Here is a 21,578-nt window from a genome sequence, read left to right as displayed (position 1 = left end):
CACACACAGGTGACACAGCTGTACTTGTAACTATGGGGGTAACCTGCTCCTTGTATTTAGAAAACATTTACCCATGATGTGAAACTGCCACTCAGTGTCCCTAGACATTATTTCCTTTGCTACTGAGCAAACATGATAGCTCAAAGGATTAGATTTCAGGTCTGCAGTGATGTCTTTCCAGTCTGTATGAGTAAATTTACATCTTTTCTATAGGTCAAAAGAGTGATACTGACAGATTTTCCCTTTCCAAAAGATTTCAATGTTTATTAAGGGACAACTTTCAAGCAAATATTAAAACTGAGATTAGCCAAGCACAGAATAGATGTTGCTTCCTGAAACTCAGTCATTTTATGTTATGGTGAAGGGGAATCATGGAAAGGGATGCGAAGGACTAGGGGATTGATAAGTGAGTTGATGTAACAAGTAGCAGTGGAAATTGCAAGTAGGAGAATGTCTCATGTTCCAGGTTGTCAGAGTCAACATTAGTTCATCAATAAATTAAAATGTTGTCAAAATTGCATAATCACCTGGGCTGCTTAGTACATTAAGTATGATACTGGAGTTCAATATTGAGAATAATAATTTCCAGGGGGAAGAAAGTGATAAGTGAAGAAGATGTTTGGGGTCTGGCTGTTGTTGGGGTTCTTTTGTGTTTTCATCCATTAACTACATAAATCTCTGCTGGAATACTCTTGAGTACAACTGAGTGTTCTCTTTTCTAAGTTTATTTTGCTTTCAACATCTGCTTGGATGTATGAAGGAGAAGAAACAGCTCAATTAGAAGAATTCCAGTCTGAAGAAGAGCAGGAACAGGTAGCTCTCCAGCTCAATGCCACATCCTTGTGTCAAATTCAGCCTTGATCACACTCATTTTAGTAAGTGAACTGTGCTGTCTGTTTGCTATCAGCATGGCAGGATGTTCTAAAAAACATCTTAATATCAGATCAGGATGGTGGAGAAATACTGGGGACATTTCACCAGGGACCAGATGCCATGACCTTTCTGCCTATTGGAAGTTTGCTCCGTGAGGGTGATGCAACTCAGCACAAGAAAAAAAATGAGGAAAGCATCTTTTCTGATAGGCAAAATCTGTGTTTATCATGGGCAGTGTATGCTCTGCAGACCCTCACTCATGTCACAAGAAATCTGCCTACCCCCTTCTCACAGAAATGTGGGAAGGCAGGAACTATTTGTGTCTTGCTGTAGAAGGGATGACCTGTCTCACAGACAAGGCCACCCTCCTTGTGGCTGTGTGCCCACACATCCATACAGGAGCAGATCCCTGGTCAGGGGTGGGCAGGAGGCCTTGCCTGTGCTCGGGCTGATCTGACTGTCACCCTGCAGCCATCATGTGTCACCTGGCAGAGCCTTACTCCATCCTCCCTAGCAGCCCTAGGGGAGTTGTTCCTGGAGGATCACCAGGAATGGTCTTAAGATCTTGCTGATAAAAAGATCTTCAGACCCTGACAGTATGAGCCAGGGAGATCTAAATGTGCCTTCAAGACAACCTGGGTTTTCATCAGAAATTCTCTCTGTTGCTTCTCTGAGTGAAAATGAGCTCTTCTCCCTGCCCCCCATCACAAAGATTACAATTCATGAAGCAGAAAATGCCAGACACTCAAGCACTGGCAGAGTTCTTTTAAATTATATTTCTGGTTTATCATCCTTTTATATGTCAAAGTTTTATATTTCCCCTATCTATTTTTATATATAGCAAAACTTATCAATCCAGGCATTTCAATATCCATCACTAAAGCATAAAGATCTATATATCATTGTCAACTGAACAAACAGGGATTTTCAAAGAGTATTCCCTGTGCCAGCTGTGACTTTTGTTTGCATTACTTGACTACAATTCTGTTTATAAGAATTGCAAAACCAAACCAAGGAAGCAGAGACTGGTGTCTCTGCTTTTAAGTTTATTACCCTAAAAGCCCTCACTGCTGTACTTAGACATCTTCCATCTTTCCCCTTTCCCTGGGAAATCTCCATGGCTCTGATTTAGACCAATGCTCTTTGAAACAAATATCACATCTCCACTCGTTGCACACATTTATGTCTATCAGGCTACATGGAAATATGAAATATTAAGTACAGCCAGATTATTTAGCATGTGTAAAAGCCTAGTGCAATCTTCTGATCATAACTATTCATTTTTTTGTAACTCCTTGCACTTTGGCAGGGTGAAAAGGAGAGAAAACTATTCAAAAGTTCTGTCACTGCCTTTTAGTTTCTGGGCCCAGAGAAACAACTCAAAATCCAAACAACTGTTATTTTCTTTTACTGCAGGGCAGTGGGAAGGGTGAAAGGACCTTGAAAAGCCATAATCTTGCAGTTATGAGGGGAATTATGTGTGGCCTTCTAGTGATTAGAATGAATCACAAATTGTTTTTGTCATTGCTAGGAAAAGACTGGAAGTGACATTTAGTAGTATATGAATTCCCCAGTAATTGGTACCCTGTAATATAAATTAGATTAGAGGCAGTTTACCAAGTCCCAGTACAGCAAGTTTTCCTTTCACTATTTTCTCAAAGGAAGATAATCTATAATGTATATTTTAGAAGATGACTGCAGCAAAGGAAAGCTACCATCCTAAAGGAAAAAAAAATTATTTGAATAGGACTTTGCAGTCAAAATTCCTTGCTAATTTAAAGAAGAAAAAATTCCTTGCTGGTCTATATCCAGAAATAATACTGAGATTGAGTGTTTCCTTTACTGCATTTCTGTGTTAACTCTGCTAAATATTTATAGAAATGAAGAAGAGCAGAACAGATAACTAGGTAATAGCAGGCATAATCACATCCCATTCCTTTAAACCTGGATCTGAGTTCTTTGACTTGCAATTGGTGTTTTTTACATGGAGAATCTGTGGCAGGATACGTTCCTAGCACTATAACAGATGCTATTAAAGCAGCTTCTTTTCATTATGAAAACAAAGCTGAAGCACTGTAACATATGTTGTGTTGATTCATGTCTCAGAAAACATAATTCCATGGAGATATATTTTATAAATGCAATAAGAAAGCAGCTGACTTCTTGAAAAAATGCATTCGACTGCAGCATTAGCCACTTGCATTTTGTACTTGACAAGTAGTCAAATGCAATGTGTTTTAATACATTGCCACAACACCTAGGAATTTCCATTCACATGCAACACTGTTCCTTTCTCTTCATGAACGTCTTAAACAATGCTACTGGAAAATGGGAAACATTGGGAAACAATTCCTTTTTTGGGACTCTGACCCTCATGTTCACTGGCTAGTGTTCAGACCTCCAGATTGGATGTCTCCTCATCTGCAAAAAAGAGAAAATATTTCTTCCTCTCCTTCTACCTATGCACCCTTTATCTGTCTTCTGTGCTTATGCAGCATACTGGGGAGAGAGGCTGTGCTTTATATGCACAATACCTACACAGGCAGCACCTACACAGGTCCTGCCTGCTGCCTTTAGGTGCTCCTTTGGAAGAATTCTCCCCACATACCACCAGCTGATATTCTTAGCATCAGCCTCAGACAGCTGGATGGTGCCAGTGGTACTGGGGAACATTTCCCTCAGAGTACAGGGCACAGAAGCACCTGCAGACTCCAGACACTTTCCAGGACTGGTGCAGCAGTCTCAGAAAACTTCTGTTCCCCCATCTACAGCTGATCCTCTCAATAAATACTATAATGTCTTCATCCAAGTGTTTGAAGAAAAGACTCAGCATATCATTTCTGGAATCGGTGTCTGGGAATGTATGTGGCAATTATATCAAGAATACTGAGAAATACCAATTTCTTTGACAGTTCTATCAGCTGCCCACAACTGACTGCAGTAAGTGTTTGGTTCTGACAGCTGACTCGATAAGGTGGATCTGTGATGAGCTGACAAGTGCCCTAACAAAGCATATTCTTGAAGAATTCTCTTTCTGTCCAGAAACCCACTCACATCTCTGACAGCTGGCACCTTCAGTGTAGAACAATCAAAACACCACTCCACAATCCTGCTGTGTTTGTGTCCCAAACAAAAGTTGATGCATTTGGCTGTAACAGGCTGTGTGAAACAGGAGCAGATTTTGGTGTACTGCATGCTCTTATCTTCTTATTTAGTATATTTATATTAAAATATATTTCAACAAAATTTAAAGGGTGTACTCTGCCCCCTTTAAAGAGCCAGAAACCATCTCTCAGCTGAAGTAAAAACGGTCAGTGAACTGATCTGTGATTAATTCCATCCACCCCAGAGGCATTAAACCTGGTTGTCGGGGCAGCACAGAGTAAACAAGCGCTGTTTCAGGGGACAGGGAACCTGTACAGAACAGCTGCTCTACATCCTTTCTTCTCTTGTTCTCTACTGGGAGCACAATGAGGGGACAATACAAGTTAAAATAGTCACAACACAGGACAGGGAGAAGAGTAAAAATATTAGTGTGAAAAAACAACACAGAAACTTTACTGGAAATCTTTTTTTATGCTGAGAAAGACAGAATAAAACTGACCACCTCTATAGCTCAACTAAAAGCCTAGTTTATGATGACGGTCCTAAAAAGAAAACTCAGATAGTGTGATGCAAAAGGTCTCCTTCAGTTAGTTCTAACAGAATTATATTTCTAACAGAATTGTTGTAAAATGCCTCAAGATAAATCCAGATCCCTCCATCTCATAACTCTTGTTGTCTTTTAGATGCATCCAATCAGAGGTCAATAAGGTGACTCAAGCCAAGGCTCAGCACAGAACATAACTCCCAAGAGGTTTTTTCCAAGCTGCTGTCTTCTTGCTAGAGATCAAAACAGCTCCCCAGAGCTTACTATCAGAGCAAGCACCCAGATTCTGGCATGTTACAAAGCACTCACGTCTTTTCCCTACATGCAGGAAATCTGGCAGTCCCATTTGCTGAAATTGCTGCTTCAGTCCTCTTTTGGGGGCACGTCTGGTGTCAGGTTGCTTCCTGTTGCAGGGTCCAAGTGTCCCTGTTGAGTGCTTCTAAGATCAGATCCCAGGAGGCATCAGCTCTTACCTCCAAGGTTATCCACAAAGCCACTGGTGAGTCTCCAGGGAAATAATTATAACCTGTCATTCTCCTTTCCCTATGCTTTGAGACAGCAAATTTCCTTTTCTCTTTAGTGTCACAGCATAGTTGACCACTTTCACAGCATTATACAAAGTCATTTGATGGTGAAAATGCTTGACAACAGAAGAGAGCTTATTTATTGATTAAACTCCCCACAGATGTTACCTGATGTTGCTGAAGCTTATAGGATCAGTATTTTTCTGCTAGCATATTGAAGAACATAACTTTAGAAATTATAAGTAGATGCAATGTTAGATTTAAAAATGACAATTTTATTTCTTTATGAGAATGGTGTGCAAAGCAGGCAAACATTTGTTCTGCTATGCTCATTGAGAAGTACCACTAAAATATGCTTTCCAAGGCACTATAGATGCAATGCAGATACAATGCACTGCTTTACTTTCACTAAAGATCCCCTTTGAATTTCCTGAGCATATTTTTCTAGCTCAATATCTCTCAATATCAATATAGACAAGATCCATTAGCCAGATGTGTTTGAGGAAAAAATTAAGGACCATCATATTTCCAGATAATGTATCTTAAAAGCTGATCTCATAATGCAAAGGTCAGATGAAACCAAAATACTGTTTACAGCAGTGCTCTTTCTTTTCAGCTCTGAAGTTATTAAAGGCATTTAGACTGAATTAATTAAAAAAAAAAAAAAGGAAACTGTTCTTGACTAGCTTAAGGAATACCATGTGGCATGTAATTTGGATTGCTGAGTGATTTAGACAAGTAAGCTGCATTACTCATCCATCTCATTTAAGATATGTCGATTTTGTAATCTTCCATCTGGATTTTCAGACAAACTTTGAGTTGCTTCTTGGTGGTTTGAAGAGGGCTGGAGAAGATGGCTCATCTTAGAATGAACAAAGAAGGGTGAAAGCTGTCCAACTGGAAAAAGAGCATATGACAGAAAGCAAAGCTGGTTACAGCAGTACATTTTCAACGTATTTTGAATATATTTTCAAATTATTTTCAGTGACAGAATGACTCTTTAGCTTTGTTTTCCACAGCAAACAATCCCTCTGTATTTAGTACAGACCCATTTAGAATCAGAGTGGTACATTGGTATCCAGCACTCACAAGCTTTGTCTACTCCTGCTGTTCTAGCTACAGCATCATCGTATCAACACATCTGAGGTCATGGACAAGATCCATTAGCAAGTATATCCAAGCCTTCTATTCTTGGGGTGGGGGAAAGGAGGGAAGAGGGAAAGTGTTTTTAAGGGAATTTAAGAGGAAAAACAATACTACCTTTAACCCATCATCCTGCAATGCCAGCACCATTCACTTAAATATGGAATGCAGATAATACAGATGCCCTGTTACTTGCAGAACAAATGGTATTAGTAGTTCAAATTCCTGTGTTTCCACTCATTAACGAGTGCATGGAGGCTGTTTCCAGGCACTCACTATCCATTACATGATGGAGGCCAATCTGTGTAACCAACTAACCAACAAGAAAACATTAGATATGCCTATCTCAGTAGAGGTGAGAAAAAACCTCCTATGGTAAGGCTGCAGATAACAAGGTTTGAACAATGAAATGAAATGAGGGACTGAAAAAAAACAACCCAAGCCCAAATCCCAAACCCAAACAAAATTAAAGAACTCTAATGTTCTTCAAAAAGATATTTACAAACTCAAGGAGCAAATACATCTAAGGCATTTGAGCCATGTTTGTGTGAAATTTATTAGAGGGAAAGGACCAAAATCTAATTTGTTAATTTTGGTTTTGGAAATCAGCTGCAAGAAATCCTTAGCCAAAACAATCTCTGGAAATAGATGCTCCACAGAGATAAAGAGAAGTGCCACAAACACCATTTCTCTCCCCCTGCCTCCTGAAAGAACAGTAAAATAGGAGTGGCAGCTTCTTGAAGCTCATTTTTTTCCCCGTGACAAATATTTCTAGCATCAGAAGCTCAGAAAGGTTCATTGAAGCATCCTGATAGACCTCATGGGAAGGCTAGGAATTCCTGCTACTTCAAGATGGAACTTGGTGTGGGATAATCTAGACAGATTATCATGAAGGGTGCTCAGAAGTAGGTCATTAAAGGCTCCATGGTAGGTACAGTTCCATAAAGCTCCACAATTGCTTTATAATTCAAAGGATCAAGGGACAGGCTTGAGCATTAAAACTAAATAAAAATAATGAGGTTCTTTTTGTTCTAATTGCTTGTTTGGCAGACTGGTTCACAGTGAGGTGAGATGAGCTTTGTTTAGTTGAACCACCAGCCTAATGTCTTGCTAAATCCTGGGTACTGTTTTAAATGTATCAGGCACCTGGAGGCTGCTGAAGCCAGAGAATCTGTGAAGGCTGGGTGTGTGGGACAGCACACCCAAACCAAGAGCCAGGGGCAGTGCCTCACTGAGAGCCCAGTGACTTCACAGGGGAACAGGACTGGCCCAGACAACAAGGATGCTGACACGTGCTGCTTTGGGCCAGAACACCTTGGTTCTGTGTCCCAGTGAGACACTTATCTGAGCCACAGGAAAGCTGAAGGCAGGTCCCACTCATATTCAGACTCCCTTTTGCAGCAGCAGAACCTGGGAGTTCCATGGAGCCAAGAGCAGCCTGTAGTGCAAAGCAAGAGGCAACAGTTCTGTGTCTCCCACCTTCCCCAGTGGGGCTTGGCAGTGTGGGTGAAACAAGGCACTGCTTTCCACAGGCTGGGATTTGCATTAAGCATAAGGTGAGAGCTGTGGGATCAGCTTATGTGGCAGACATGCCTCCAGAGACACAGAAACCATGTTTGATACCAGTGAGAGAACCAGACCTGCTGAAACACACAGAAGTTTGCAGGGGGGGTGGTGTGAAATTAAGATGATGGAGGTGATTTTCTTTGCCATCCCTGCCCTGAGCCATCAGACTGCAATAGATGCAGTGCTTTGGGCCAGGCAGCTAAGGGTAACTCTGAACTAAAGGAAATAGAATTTTTGTAGAAAGCATGAAAACTGTATACATGAAAAGGTGATATGGTGAAGTTAGCACTACTGTTGTTTGACAAAGAAAGAGCTGCCAAGAAGAAAGCATTTTTCTTTGGTGTCTCTGGTGGCATTTTGGTTTGCAGTGCCTAGAGTCCAGACAGCAGCAAGGCAGGGCCAGAAGCAAGAAGAGGGACTTTACTCACAGCACAGATTCTCAAGTCAAGTGGTTCAGAAATTGGTGGCCCAGTACAGGCAATAAACAGCAACATATCAGAATAAATTCAAAGCTCTTATTTCACAGATCCAGAAAAAACAAACAAACAAACAGCAACAAAAAAGGAGTTACCAGTGTGAACACAGGGTAATTTGTGTTTGACTTGGCTCCAAATTCATGCTGTGAGATTCTTAACCTGACAGCATCAGCTGTGATTTTTTATTGAGAACAGTTATAAAAGTGAAGATCTGTCAATTAACAGGAACATGATTGTTGACTGTGTTGCATTGTTCAGACATCGTAGAAAATTATGTACACATCATGTGAAAAAATTATACTGCTAGTGACAAGAGGGCACTCAGAAGATGTCACCATTAAAGTTGCTTCCATGAAATTTTCCGTTTTGGGGCTGATGTTTTCATTCCTAGGAAAGTACAAGCTTTGAATAATCACAGAAGAAGGAGATGCAGAAAGCAGAAGTGTGACGGAGCTCCATGCATAAGAATTTAGACAACATTTAACTTTCACTTTAATTTATTGCAGTTGCCTCGTGTTTTTGTAGAGTACGCCCCCCCTTTTATATAGGATGTAATCTGTTTGAAAACAGTGAGTTGCATGATGCCTTGCATATTTACAGGAGTAAGACTATTTTAACATGTTTAGATAGGATAGTTTGACTAGCATTCAATTTTTGGAGCAAAACCTTGCAGGCAAGGTTTTTAAAAACAGGAATCCAAACATAGGCATCTGAGACATATCTATATGGGTCTATATAAGTAAAAGTACTAAACTCTAAATATGGATTTCTAGGTTTAGCAATAAGGTGCAATACTGAGTTGCTGAAAGCAACATAGCTGCAATAGGAGGGTATGTTCACCTCGATGGAGACTTTCTGAACAGCACCATGCTGCTTCCAGAATCCACACTAGCCTGGATAACCTCACAAAACCCTGTGTTATGCCACACAAATGCATCCAAAAAGAACTCTGCTAGAAAATGTGACATCCAAGTTAGCAGATCATGTTTGGTTTTACCATTTTTGTTTCAGGACAGACACATTTCTTATTATCCTGAATTTGGCTGGGACAGTTTCTTTAATCTGTAGTAGCTGGTACTACTGTGCTGTGTTTTGGATTCAGTATGAGGATAGTGCTGATAACACACAGGTGCTCTGACAGTTGTAAAGTAGTGCTTATCCTTAGTCAAGGATTTTTCAGCATCTCATGCTCTGTCAATGAGGAGCTGCACAAAAAGCCAGGAGAGAGGATAGTTTGTCCTGCTGACCCAAACTGGCCAAAGGAGTATTTCACATCATAGAGCATCATGTCCAGCACCTAAAATGGAGGAATTACCCAGTAGGAGCCACCTCTGCTCAGGGATGGGATGGGTATTAGTCAGTGGAAGGTGAGCAATGGTATTGTGCATTGCTTTTGTCTCTTGTGTCCTGTTATTCTTTCTCCCTCTCCTTATTATTATAATTATTAATATTATTAACATATTTATAATTATAATTATGTTTCAATTATTAAGTTATTTTTATCTCATCCCATGAGGTTTACCTTTCTATTCCAGTTCTTCTCCCCCTGGGGGCAGGGAGGAGGCTGTGTCAGAGGCAGTAATGTGGTGCTTTGCTGCTGGCTGGGATTAAACCACAGCACTTATCGTCACTACAGTGGAAATTTAGGACACACAAATGTTTTGTTCTTCAAGGCTTGGCTCATAAGACTACTTTTTGACAAGCTGTGACACTGTTAATGCCTATGGAAGTGCTTACACTATGAGTAACAGCTAGTAGGAATAGTATGGATAATAGTTAACTGCAGAAGCAGCACTCTCTTTAATTAGTCCCTTGCCTGGGCTATTTTCAAACAACTGCTGTTTATTGTCATTATTGGGTTCAAGAACTGACTCTCTTTGTTCTCTTTCCAAAAAACAGAGTAAATCAGGTCTGACATTCCAAGCAGTGTATTTACAGCAGCACGGAGCATGTGTCTCTGGAGCGTGGCTGTAACAAAAAACAGAGAACAGCAAAAGCTCTGGTTATGTTTGTCACCCAGGGGAACAGGAGAGCAGGATGGCTTCCTCATCATCCTATTTTTCCTGCTTTTTTTTTGCAAAAACATTTTGAAATAGAATATTAAAGCAGGTTGTTCTTCTTTCAGATTTAGGCCTAAGGAATTTCACAAGGAGGTATTAGTAACTGAATTTTGCATCCACATTGGATGTGTTTTGTCCCTGTCTCCCCATGAAGGGAGGATGCACCAGTTGTCACTGCTTCATTAATTGTTCAATTTCTCCCAGTGGTAAAGGGACAAAATTCTGAATTCCAACTGGCAGGGTTTGCAGGGGTGTATAATTTATGAGCCGTGAGAAACTGGAAAGATAACTACAATCAGTATGAGCATAAGAAAAACATCCAGCATGCAATCTCTGCCACACAGCATAGCTGCCCATGCTTAGTTATCACACTGCACATATTTTTTACTTTCCCAAAACCTAATTCTCAAGGTTGTTGTTTTGTTTGTGTTTTGGATTTTTAAAGGACTACATTCCTTTTTATAGACTGGAAGACTTCTCAAGGGAAAGAGAGACAGTCTGGAAAGAACAGGATTTAAAAAGGTATAAAACAAAAATTACATCTTGCCAAAACCATATCAACACTATTGAATGTTGTGGACAGCAAAGGATATGTAAAAGCAGAGGTAGGATTTTCACACTAGACATCTTCTCACTAGAAATGGAAAAGATCTGAAGAAAGACAGGCAAGGCAGACAGTCTTTCACAAACAAGAGAGGAAAGAAAAGTAGAAATGTAGGGATTGTGGGTACACCAATCTATTGCTATTAGTTTTTAACTTTTCTAACCAAGCTTTCTGCATTACTGGCAATATCACCCGAACACAAGCCAGGTGTCTGCAGATTTGCATAGATCTACATATTTTTAGCGATATCTGAACCATTGAGCAAGAACAGATAGGATAATATACAAAGGGCAAATAGAAATACATAAATACTTCAGGATTTAAAATAATTTCTTATCCATATATATCCTCCTTCCTTATGCCTGTCAGTTCTGCTTCCTCCCTCCCAGCAGGAGACTTTCACTCTAGTGTCACATCCCCCTTAAAGGTTTCACTTGATGAACAACCTCACAGCCACATCTCCTCTCCTAAGTTAATTCTAGTCCCCCAACTTCATTTACTATCTGCTTCAGAAAATCAGGAATTTCAGCCCACTCCTAAAGGAAACCAGCCTTGAGTTCTGTACAGCTTGGCTAGATATGAGCACAGATACTATCAGTTTCTTAGTTATGTTATATGTTTCCAATAACTTTCTTAAATAAGAAGCATCTGGCTTAAACAGCACAAAGCACTGGTGCCAGCATTGCCAGGAGGGTTTGGCAGAAACCACGGTCTCTGTTCTTGGAGGTGTCGTGGGCTGCAGACAAGAATTTATATTGTCACGTAAGGAGCTCTAGCCTGGCACACAGACTGCTTGTGCAATTCTCTGTTACATACTTTTATTCATGCAGAACCTTCTTCTGGAGTCGGAGAACTGAGCAAAGGATGAAGCAGACTTCAGCCCAGCATCTCCAGTGTGTGTAGATAACTGAGAGGTGATACCTTAACCTGTGCAGCCCCATGTTCTCCGTGCTAACTTCACCTGAGATGATCCCCTCCCCAAATGAATGTGGGCTGCTCGGGAGAAAATGCTGTTGAAGGGGCCACAGGGCTCGAGTTTAGGGTAGACTTCACCCACCATCATCAGAGTTGAAGCACTCTCACAGACAATGAAGATTTGCTTTCCTCTCCACCACCTCTTGTGGGATAAAATGAAAATTCATTTAGCTTGACTTAGTGCATTTTTTCTGTGTGTCTGAATTTCACCCTTAAGTAAGAATAGTGTTCTTGAGTCTATCCATTTAAAACTATATACATATCTCTAAAACATAAAATATGCACTCAGAAGTGAGTCTGATGCTAGATTTGTTAGACTATCAGTCCTGCTGGAACTGTTTCTAATTGGTGTGGCAGGCTTAGGTTTCTCTATTGTAGTCCATGAATTATTCCTCTGTACTGTGCTGGAGTAGCAGGCAGGGTGGTAGCACACAGAATATTTATCAGGATGAATATAATGAAGTATTGAAGTGGAAAGTGCAAGAAAAGGAAATAAATATCCACTGGAGCAATATGGAATAGTTATTTACTGAAAACATATGAGAATTTACATATGAAAAAGCATGAAAGAAAAAATTATCTTTCCCCAGTGCAAGTAATAGTTTTAGCTGATCTGCTGTCAGAAAATGTTTCCTAAACTAGTTTTGTTTAAAGTACCTCTGAAATGGTAAACTGTCTAGCAATCAAGGAATCAGATTAGTTAATTTACCTTGATTAACATGGTACTTTTCAAGTGCTAATAAATTTTAACTTTTAATAAACTGGAAACAGCACATAAATTGCTAGTACCTAAACTTCTAATCAGTTCTGAAAATCCAAATCAGTGTGCATTTTTATACTATTCTCTTTCAGTCATTGCCTGAATGTCCTTCTTAGCCTTGAATTGTGAGAGAATTTCTGTGTAAAATAGGGGAAAAGATGACACACTTCAGGATTACAATTTTTTAGTTACAATATAAGTATGAAAGAGAAATGAAGAGCAAAAATGCTTTTAGTAAGTAAGGTGCTCATAAATGGCCTTTTTTTTCCATCCAAAGGGCATTCTTAACATGTTAAGATACAATGTTCTTCAAGCATACAGTGCAAACTGCTGGGTTTGCTACTGTAATAGGTTTACTGAAAAGTTGCAGCCAAAAAATTTCTTGCTCTGAAATCCTCATGTTTTGTAAGCTTAGAAATATTCAAAGAACACAATGAAATTATTGATAATACAATCACATATGAGTTTTCTACGTACGTCTTTCATTTTCCATGTTGTCACAAATAAGACAGTCATAGGTCTTTAGGAATATAACTCTGCCTGAAAATGATGAATTTGCAAATGTTAAAGGATAGACACTTTTTAGCAACCAAATCTAGTCATCAGCTATCTGGAGCTTCTTCCATTTAGACATATACTAGAAGAATAGAGAGGCCTGCTGTCTTCTGTAAAGAAGAAAAGTCCCATTCCTAAATTAATTGATGCATTTTGTTGTACTATACCTACACACACTTTTTTTCTCTGTTTGTTTCAAAAAGAAACCTATTAAACAAGCTAGCAGAAGGCAGACCACAGATACTGATTTAGCAAAAAAACAAAAAAAAACAAAAAAAAACAAAAAAAAACCAAAAAACAACCAAATCTTTATGCTGGAAAGAAATGTCACAAGATAGATAAGTTCTGTGAAAAAATGGCAAACAGCCTGGTGCAATGTGCAATAAGCAGCAGAGCAGTGCTGGCTTCCCCCAAAAGACACAGGTGCATGACAATATTTTCTGATTTAAGTAAGTTAAGTAGGGCAACCAGTGGCCGGACAGTTGTGCCCAATCTTCCCCAAATGGCACCCAGTAGGGCACAGACTGTGTTAAAACTGCTGGTAGTTACATAGATGCCTACATTGGTATTTAAGTTTTCCTGTTTTTCCTGGACAGCCCATGGAAAAATTCAGAATGTCCTTTTTAGGCTTTTTTTTTCAGGAGTAGCCCTCATTTGATTGCTTGTAGAGCATGGAAAGTCACCTCATGTAGGAGCTTTTACCTATGTAACATGCAGACTTCTCCCCTGAATGGTCCCGTGTTGTTTGAGCACCATTTGGATCCTGCTGGGATCTGTCTTGGCTTGTGGCCCTGAATGCCAGTGCTGCACATTTGGGGCCTGTGTACTGGGGAGCATTTCCCAGATATTCCCACTGCTCCCAGCTGTGGTGTCCCAGTAAAGCATGTTCAACTCCATTTCCTCAGACACTGGTTCATAGTAACCCACTTGACATGAATTAATCCATGACTTATGGCTGCCTTTCCCTTGGTTCTGCTGTTTCTATATGGACACATGATTTTCCCAATATCCTCACTCAACACAGAAATTCCTATTAATTTCTGTTTGGCTGGCCAGGGAGAGCCTGAGCTGTCTGCCACTGTGCCACTTCTATTTACTGGAGACATACACAGCCCAAGAAAATGCAAAGTGAAAAGCTTTCTTCTGATGCTATTTTTGTGCTCTTTTCCTTCCAGTCATGTGTTATTTTCTTTCCACAATCTGGATCCTTAGGTCAAGCTCCATTGTGGCTTGGACAGGAAAAGGCATAAGAACTTGTGGATCCTTCACATTCATCAAAACACGAAAGAAATTGTGTCCTTCATTTGCTAAAAGCAATGTGATTTTCAACTTCTCAGACTGAGGAGGGCTGGGATAAAGGCTGAGAAAATATAGTTTAGAAAACAATGTGTTTGTGTCCCAGAATAATCATCATTAGGGGAACTCAGTTGCTTGTCAGTAACTGGTATAGTAGATGTGCAAAAGGTATTGGTAATCTGAAATATCAGAATGCTGTTAGTAAACATTTTATGCCTAGAAAGTGAAAGTAAATATGCTAATAAGTTTTTCTGCAAAGGATGATACCCTCCTATCAGACAAATTTCAGGATGCCCTGAAAGCTGATAAACATGGGTTGTGGCAGGAAATGGATGTGTGGGGAAGTGCATGCCTGGGACAAGCATTGATTCCTGAAATGCTCTGCTCTGCTCTGCTCATGGACAGTGATTATGAGACTCAGTGCATTCACTTCTCTCAACAGCATAATGAAAATTACATCCAACAATGTAAAATTAAATACAAGTTAATCATCATTAGGCTATTGGTAATAGCAGCAAAAATATAACGATTGTGTGTATTTGAAAGATGGAATAGAGGAAAAGAAAATAGAAGTGAGAAATTAAACTGAACTGAGAGATTGAAAAAGGAGACAATTCAGAGAAGACTGAATGGGAGGAGACAGGAATTCAAGGAAATGGACAGTAAAGTAGCAAGAAGGCACAACCAATATAAAAATTGTCATACCTGATCTGTGCCACTGCCTTGGACACCTAGCATCCCTTTTCTGCTAGAAACTAGGATTAGGTGTGTCAGAGGATGGCACATGAAATCTGTTGAAAATCGGCAATGCAGTCATCCTATCAAGGAGCTCTCCTCTTAAAAGTGATTATTTGAAGTCTAGAAGCATGAAAGATGGGTAAATGATGAAAGATGGGTAAAGGATGAAAGATGAGGTGCAAATAAAAATATAAGGTGGAGATAATCGAGGGTGTGAAGAAAAAACAAACTGGGATATAAAAGGAGCCCAAAAGGTCATAATTTATTTTCCCCCGGTGTTGTGCTCTAGAGATGATCCAGCTCAAAGTCTTCATGCTCAGCTCCTGTACACTGTGCAGGAAGAGCACATTACCTTTTATGAGAATGTTTAATATAGTTTCATGTGGTGCTTGTCAATGTTATAGGATTTCCAAGTTACTAGGTTTGGTTCTCCTTGTAATTCGATTTTTTTAAACAAATCTAGGTATTTTTGAACCTAAATGACTCTATGATTCACTCCTTAATCCTCAAAAGATTTTTTTTTGAAAAATATCCCTGTCCCTTCCTTATATCTTCTCTGCTTATTAAAACTAATCTGAAACACATTGGCTTGACTATGGTGACGTTTCTCATTGCCCTTTAAAGCTCTTATTTAAAGTCTGTAATTTGCACAATTTATATTACATACTTACTCTAGTGCCTGCTGTCAGGGCAGGAAATTTTCTTGACTGATATGCACTCTGTATAGACAGCAATCAAGCAACCCCATCATGGGCAGCACTTGCCCCAAGGCAGTTCCAGGAGGAGACTTAGCTGGGGTAACCCCAAGCTTCCCTAAGGCTCTTTCCTAGAGAGGGAGCCTGTTCAGGCTACACCTCTCCAGAGAGCCCAGCAGATGCTGCACTTGGTGCTTACTTAGCCAGCTCTGCTTGTGGTACCTGAAATAAGATATATGGAGCTCAGAGAGACGACAGGAACAGCCTTATCCAAATATTTTTACCTTAGCAATTCAAAACAATGCAAAACACAGCAGCCCCTGAAGAGTAATTTCTTCCAGATGAGTTCCTCTCATGATGGCCCTAGCACCAGGATATGAGAAGTGACAACCAGACCAGGCCTTATGCACCTCTGCATGCCAGATATTCCTTGAGGAGGAGGGGGACTGGGGAAGAGAAGCTGCTGCCTAACAGCATCCAGCTTGTGCAGAAAGAAGGGAACATATTTGAATGGTTTTGTACAAATACATCAGCTCCTGGCAGGATATTGAAACTGATCAGTGGGCCCTGTGATCAGCATATCAGAGCTGACTGATGTGCCAGTAGTGTCAGCCTGTTGTCAGGGGTAATTTTTTTTTTTTTTGTTTATGGTTGTCACTTCAGCTGGAGATTAGATAGCATACCTACTAAATTTGCAGCATTGTTATCTTGCTGCGGACATAAGCTTTGAAACATGCCTTGGACAGAAAATGTTATTACACTGGAGGAAATAGTTCCTATATGCACCCTATATGGCCCAGATTTCTTCAGTTTCTACACTGTAATTGGCTTATGCTTTAGTACAAACTTTGCTTCAAGGATGTAACTGGAATAGCATCATAGCAAGGAATCCTATTCAAGAAAGCATGCAATTTCCTTGTATGCAGAGAAACAAAACCCTTTAAAGACAAAGAGAGAGCTAGAAAAGTTTCCCATGTTACCATAGCAGACTGCCCCTTTACATTGTTGATTTAAATGGCATTCCTGTTTTCATATTGTGTTAGTGTTTCAATTTCTGCCCCTCCTTGAGTTTAGCTTCTGGGATTTTGCCATTTATAACTCAGTGTTCTGCTTTTCTGTTCCTAGTCTTGCTTACTTTGCCCAAGCCTGTAAAACCAGATGTCCGTCTTGCCATGACAAGTTTGCTCAGGGTCAGCAGGATAAAAAGTCTGAGAGAGGAATCATAAAAAAAACCAAAAACACAAAGACATGAACATAGTCTCTCCTCAAGCACAGCTAAATCAGATCTAGGATCAGTCTATGTTTAAGCTACCACTGTTTGTGTTTTGGGGAAAGAAATGAAGTAGTACTGGAGGAATTTGAATATGCTGTACAGAAAACGCATTTGTTTGTCATGCACCTGATAGATCACCTCATCACATGAATGTCTGAATGTAACAGATTGCTTTTTCTCTGAAATTTAGATTAGAAATTCTTTGTAAATGAAATAAAGGAATGACTGTTTTCTAGAAATAGTAAATTTGTTTTTTCTGAGATAAACCAAGTTATGTGGACACAAATTAACAGCAATATGTTTCATATTTTCATTTCTTGCTGCTATGTGTATCTCATCAATTCATAGGACACAAAAAATTAAAGTGGAAGAGTAGCATTTTTCAGAGGATGAAAAAAAGAGGATGATGTTTCTAGAAAATAAGTTAGTTCTTTGCACAAAGTGGAGGAGCTGGGGGTCAGAATGAAGGATGCTGTGAACCAACTCTCTTCCTCCTAAAGTGAGTTGTGAACATTTATGTCTGGTTTAAGTCAAACACTAGCCTCTCATGAACTGGAGAAGAAAGGTACTTTTGTGGAACAGGTGATAAACTGGGACAAAATCCCCCCAGTCAGCCCTTGCCAGGTTTCCTGTGCGATACTGAATGTGTTGCTTTGAGACTCATCCCAGCTGCCTCCAGCCTCACAAAGTTAGTCTCCCTTAAACTACTTAAAAGGAGAGATATGGACATGTGCAGTAAGTAATTAATTCTACTGATCTGAGAAGCCTCCTCAAGTCAGGATGATCTGCCCAGCAGACAGTTTGGCAGCTGCAGCCTGGCATCCAGCCACGGCCCCTGTGCTCGGTCTGCTCCGGTGGGCAGCTGTCCAGAACCGTGTCCTGCCCGGGACAGCCTGGTCTGCTCAGCCTGGCAGCTCCTCAGGACAGGCTCTGTCCAGGCAGCCTGCTCACAGAGTGCTGGGTGTGACAGTGCCCTGCGTGTGCTGGGAGACTGCTTAGCAATTGTTATTAACTACAGAGTAATAAGTGAATAATAGCAGCAGAGTGTTGCTTCAGGCTTTGTAAAATTCAAGTTTTATAGCAGGAGGCATTTCAATGCAGAGAACTACAGAGGGTAAACAGCCACTTTAACATCCTCTGTTGTTTTGTGTCTCAGCTTCTGACATTTACAAACCCAGTGATAATAAAATGAAGAAAACTGGCCCCACTGAGTGAAATACGCATTGGCCTCTGTCTTTTTTACATTTCATGGTTGGAAGTTCAGTGTAATTAATCTGACAAGGTAAAGCTTTCCAGATCACTGTTATGCTGGTTTCTCTGGTAATCCTGATAGCATCCATGAAAGTGCACCAGGAGTACCATGTGACAGAGCACATCCAGAGGGCTTTCTTGGTTTGTTCAATCATACTGAAAAGCCCCACGGGGATGGTTTAAATAACCAGAAATGTATCTTTTCACTTAGTCACTTCTGCTCTCCACATGCACTTTACCCCTACTGTTGAACCTTGTGGGCACTCAAGCCAGGAAAAGTTGGTTTGAGACAAGAGGTGTGCTCCCAGGAGTGTGGCTAAGCCACAGCACTTCATCTGAGGGACAATGGTCAGTGCAGGCTGCCATGTGTCCTCTGTACTCTCGTACTTTTAACAACACACACATTCCCAGCTTGTCACAGGAGCTCAGAAAAACCAGCTCACAGTGAACACCATGGTGGTGGCCTCAGCCAGTGCCACTCAGCAGCTGGGGCGAGAGAGGAGCACTGGCATGGGAGTGGGTGGTAAAGGCTCAGCTGGCAAGTGGAGTGGACAGACCACTCCAGCTTGAGAGAACATTTCCAGGGATGTGATGCTCAGAACACAGCCTTAGCCTCTGCTCAGTCTTCCTGTGTGTCCTCAGATAAAGTTCACCCCATATCCCCACCTGCTAATGAGGAGGACATAAATTCCTTTCTTGCCTCTGTTCTCTGTTTGCATCAGTGGCCCACCCTCCTGTCATGGTGCAGTGCAGCACTGGTGGGGCCACTGCTGAAATGGAGAGAATTATGGTTTGTTACAGCCCCTGGGATTTAACCTGACTGGTTCCTGACTTCCAGAGGTCGGAATCGCCAAAACCCTATTCCCATCTCCTCTACAGGCTGATGTGGAGCAAGTGCAGCTCTCTCTATGATCTGACACAGATTACAAACCAGGTGGCTCTGACAGGCTCAGCCTAATCCCTCATGGGATCTGCTCTCAAGAAAGTCACAACACAACACAGTTTGGCTCTATCTGTACTAATAGTACTCGACACTTAGAAAACCCAAGGCATCAGAGCAGTAGCAGGTTTTCACATCAGGCTACTCCAGTGGCATACTGAGGGGAAATCTCTCTGCTTCTCTATGCTCAATTTTTGCTAGCACTGCCCCTTTCCACAGGCAAAAGTGAGGCACACAAATTGGCTGAGAAGTAGTGTTTGCCACTATCACAGAGGAAGATTTCTGATTCAATCATTGTTCTTGAGCTGGCCTTGAAATTTTGAAACCCTTCTCATGTAAGCTGACATTCACCCCATTTATTTCCTGCCTCAATTCTTAAAGAAATTAAATTTTACAGAAATAAAAGAAGCACATTGAGAATGGATGCACGTTTCATTTACTCTAATTATGCACAGTGAAAAGTTTCCATTTCAACAAACCTCATTGATATTCTGCTGTGAACTTGACTGAGGGGAAAAAAAAAGCACTAAAGGAGATTTTACCAGTCAATTAACTTTAACTTAAAAAAAACCCTTTTGTGGATTTAAGAATATTTCACTTTTCACTTTCATTTCCTTCCACTCTTTCTATGACTACTGTAATGATAAAACCTCTCCCTGGATCACCCTGAGATTCTGCAAGGGCTGTAGTACCTAATACTATGATACAGGAGCTGGTGTTATTTTATGGATTAATTCCAAATAGCAGGATATCATGTGTCAATATTGCACTGGGCTTTGTGCTATATGTGAACAGGCCACCTCTCAGGCCTTAGGGAGAAATACTTATTTCTCTCACATATGTGGTTAAATCTTTCAATATTTTGTGACCTCTGTCACTAATGCACTTAGACTCTACACGATCTTTACAAACAGTGTTCACAAAACTTACTTATTTGGGGATTTAATAGATCTGAGAGCAAGCTCAAGAGTCATAATGCGAAACAATGAATAATTTATTAGAAAATGTAGAAAACCTCAATGAGAAAATGAGACAAGAGTATTTTTTACTCACAAACCTTATGAACATTGTTCTCTTAGAGGTAGAAACCTAAAGTCGTCTGAGATTTTCTTTATCACTATCAGTAATACATAAATTGAAAATAATAAAATAATACTTTTTGCAACTGTTAGTATCCTTGCTTCCATCTCAAACAAGGAAGAAAACATTCTGAACTAAGCCTACTGTAGTAATTGTCTGTTCCATGACAAATACAGTGATTTCATTGTATTCTGCTTTCCCAAATATGAAAAATTCTTCATTTTAAGATTTAATTTGTATCAATGGCTTAAAGAATATAAGCACTCATAGTATTTTACTGCTTAAGAGCCTAAACATTAGAAATACAAAACTAACATGACACCAGAAAACATGGTAATCACTGTAAAATAGAGAGAAAAATGCGATGATTTGAGCTTGGTCCCTGTATGTATAATCATCATCCTCTGAAATTTTTTGTCTGCAGTCCTGATTAAGAAACTGAACAGAGTTTCCCTCAAAATATATGACAAAGATATGTCCCTGAATTGTGCAAGTACAAATCTGAGTTGAGTTTGGGAAACTTGTCTTTAATATGAGTAGATGCTCATCTTGGTTCTTTTGAGCTACAGTATGCTGTAAGATTCCCCTTTCTGTTCAGCACAGGCTCAAGGCACCTTCCCCAGTGTGCCAGCAATGAATTCACACCATCCTCACCTGTCCTGCAGCAAGCAGAACTCCATGGTGTGCTCCATGCTGAATTTGAATACTTTCATCTGCATTCCCATGTGTCTATGATGTCACAACCTTAATTTGTCTACAAGTTGCATCGACTAAGAACAGCTTTAGACCTAGGTTGCTTTATGTCTATTCCTTTCTTGCAGGATTGCAAGTTGCCCAAAATCCCCCCAGCTGCTCCTTCACCAGGCCACTGTCTCCAAGGAGGCATCTAGACAGAATTTGCTGCAGATTTCAGAGGTCAATATTGCAATATTAAAAGCACAGGCCTTGCAAACTCTAAAAAGAGACATCTTTCCATGCTTTACATACTTTTCAAAGGGGACACCTCCATCTAGTCTTGCCCTGAGTCAAGAATTGTTTTTCAGCCATCCCCTTTTTCTGATACTGCTAGCAAAATAGAGCCAATAAATTTAAACAGATTTACTAACTTGGAGTTATTGGG

General features: G+C 40.3%; 1 protein-coding gene across 1 annotated transcript in view; it reads left to right on the top strand.

Moving 5' to 3' along the window:
- The first annotated feature begins 856 nt into the window (after positions 1 to 856).
- ST6GAL2 (ST6 beta-galactoside alpha-2,6-sialyltransferase 2) overlaps positions 857 to 21,578 on the top strand; it is a 172,785-nt gene continuing 152,063 nt past the window's right edge. Inside the window, exon 1 of the mRNA XM_059466902.1 lies at positions 857 to 875. The gene's annotated coding sequence lies outside the window, so the exon portion shown is untranslated. The remainder of the gene's footprint in view (positions 876 to 21,578) is intronic.

Source organism: Ammospiza nelsoni, chromosome 2 (genome assembly GCF_027579445.1).
Source record: "Ammospiza nelsoni isolate bAmmNel1 chromosome 2, bAmmNel1.pri, whole genome shotgun sequence".
NCBI lineage: Eukaryota > Metazoa > Chordata > Aves > Passeriformes > Passerellidae > Ammospiza > Ammospiza nelsoni.
The sequence above is the reverse complement of the archived record's forward strand: the minus strand, read 5'-3'. Positions and strand labels throughout refer to the sequence as shown.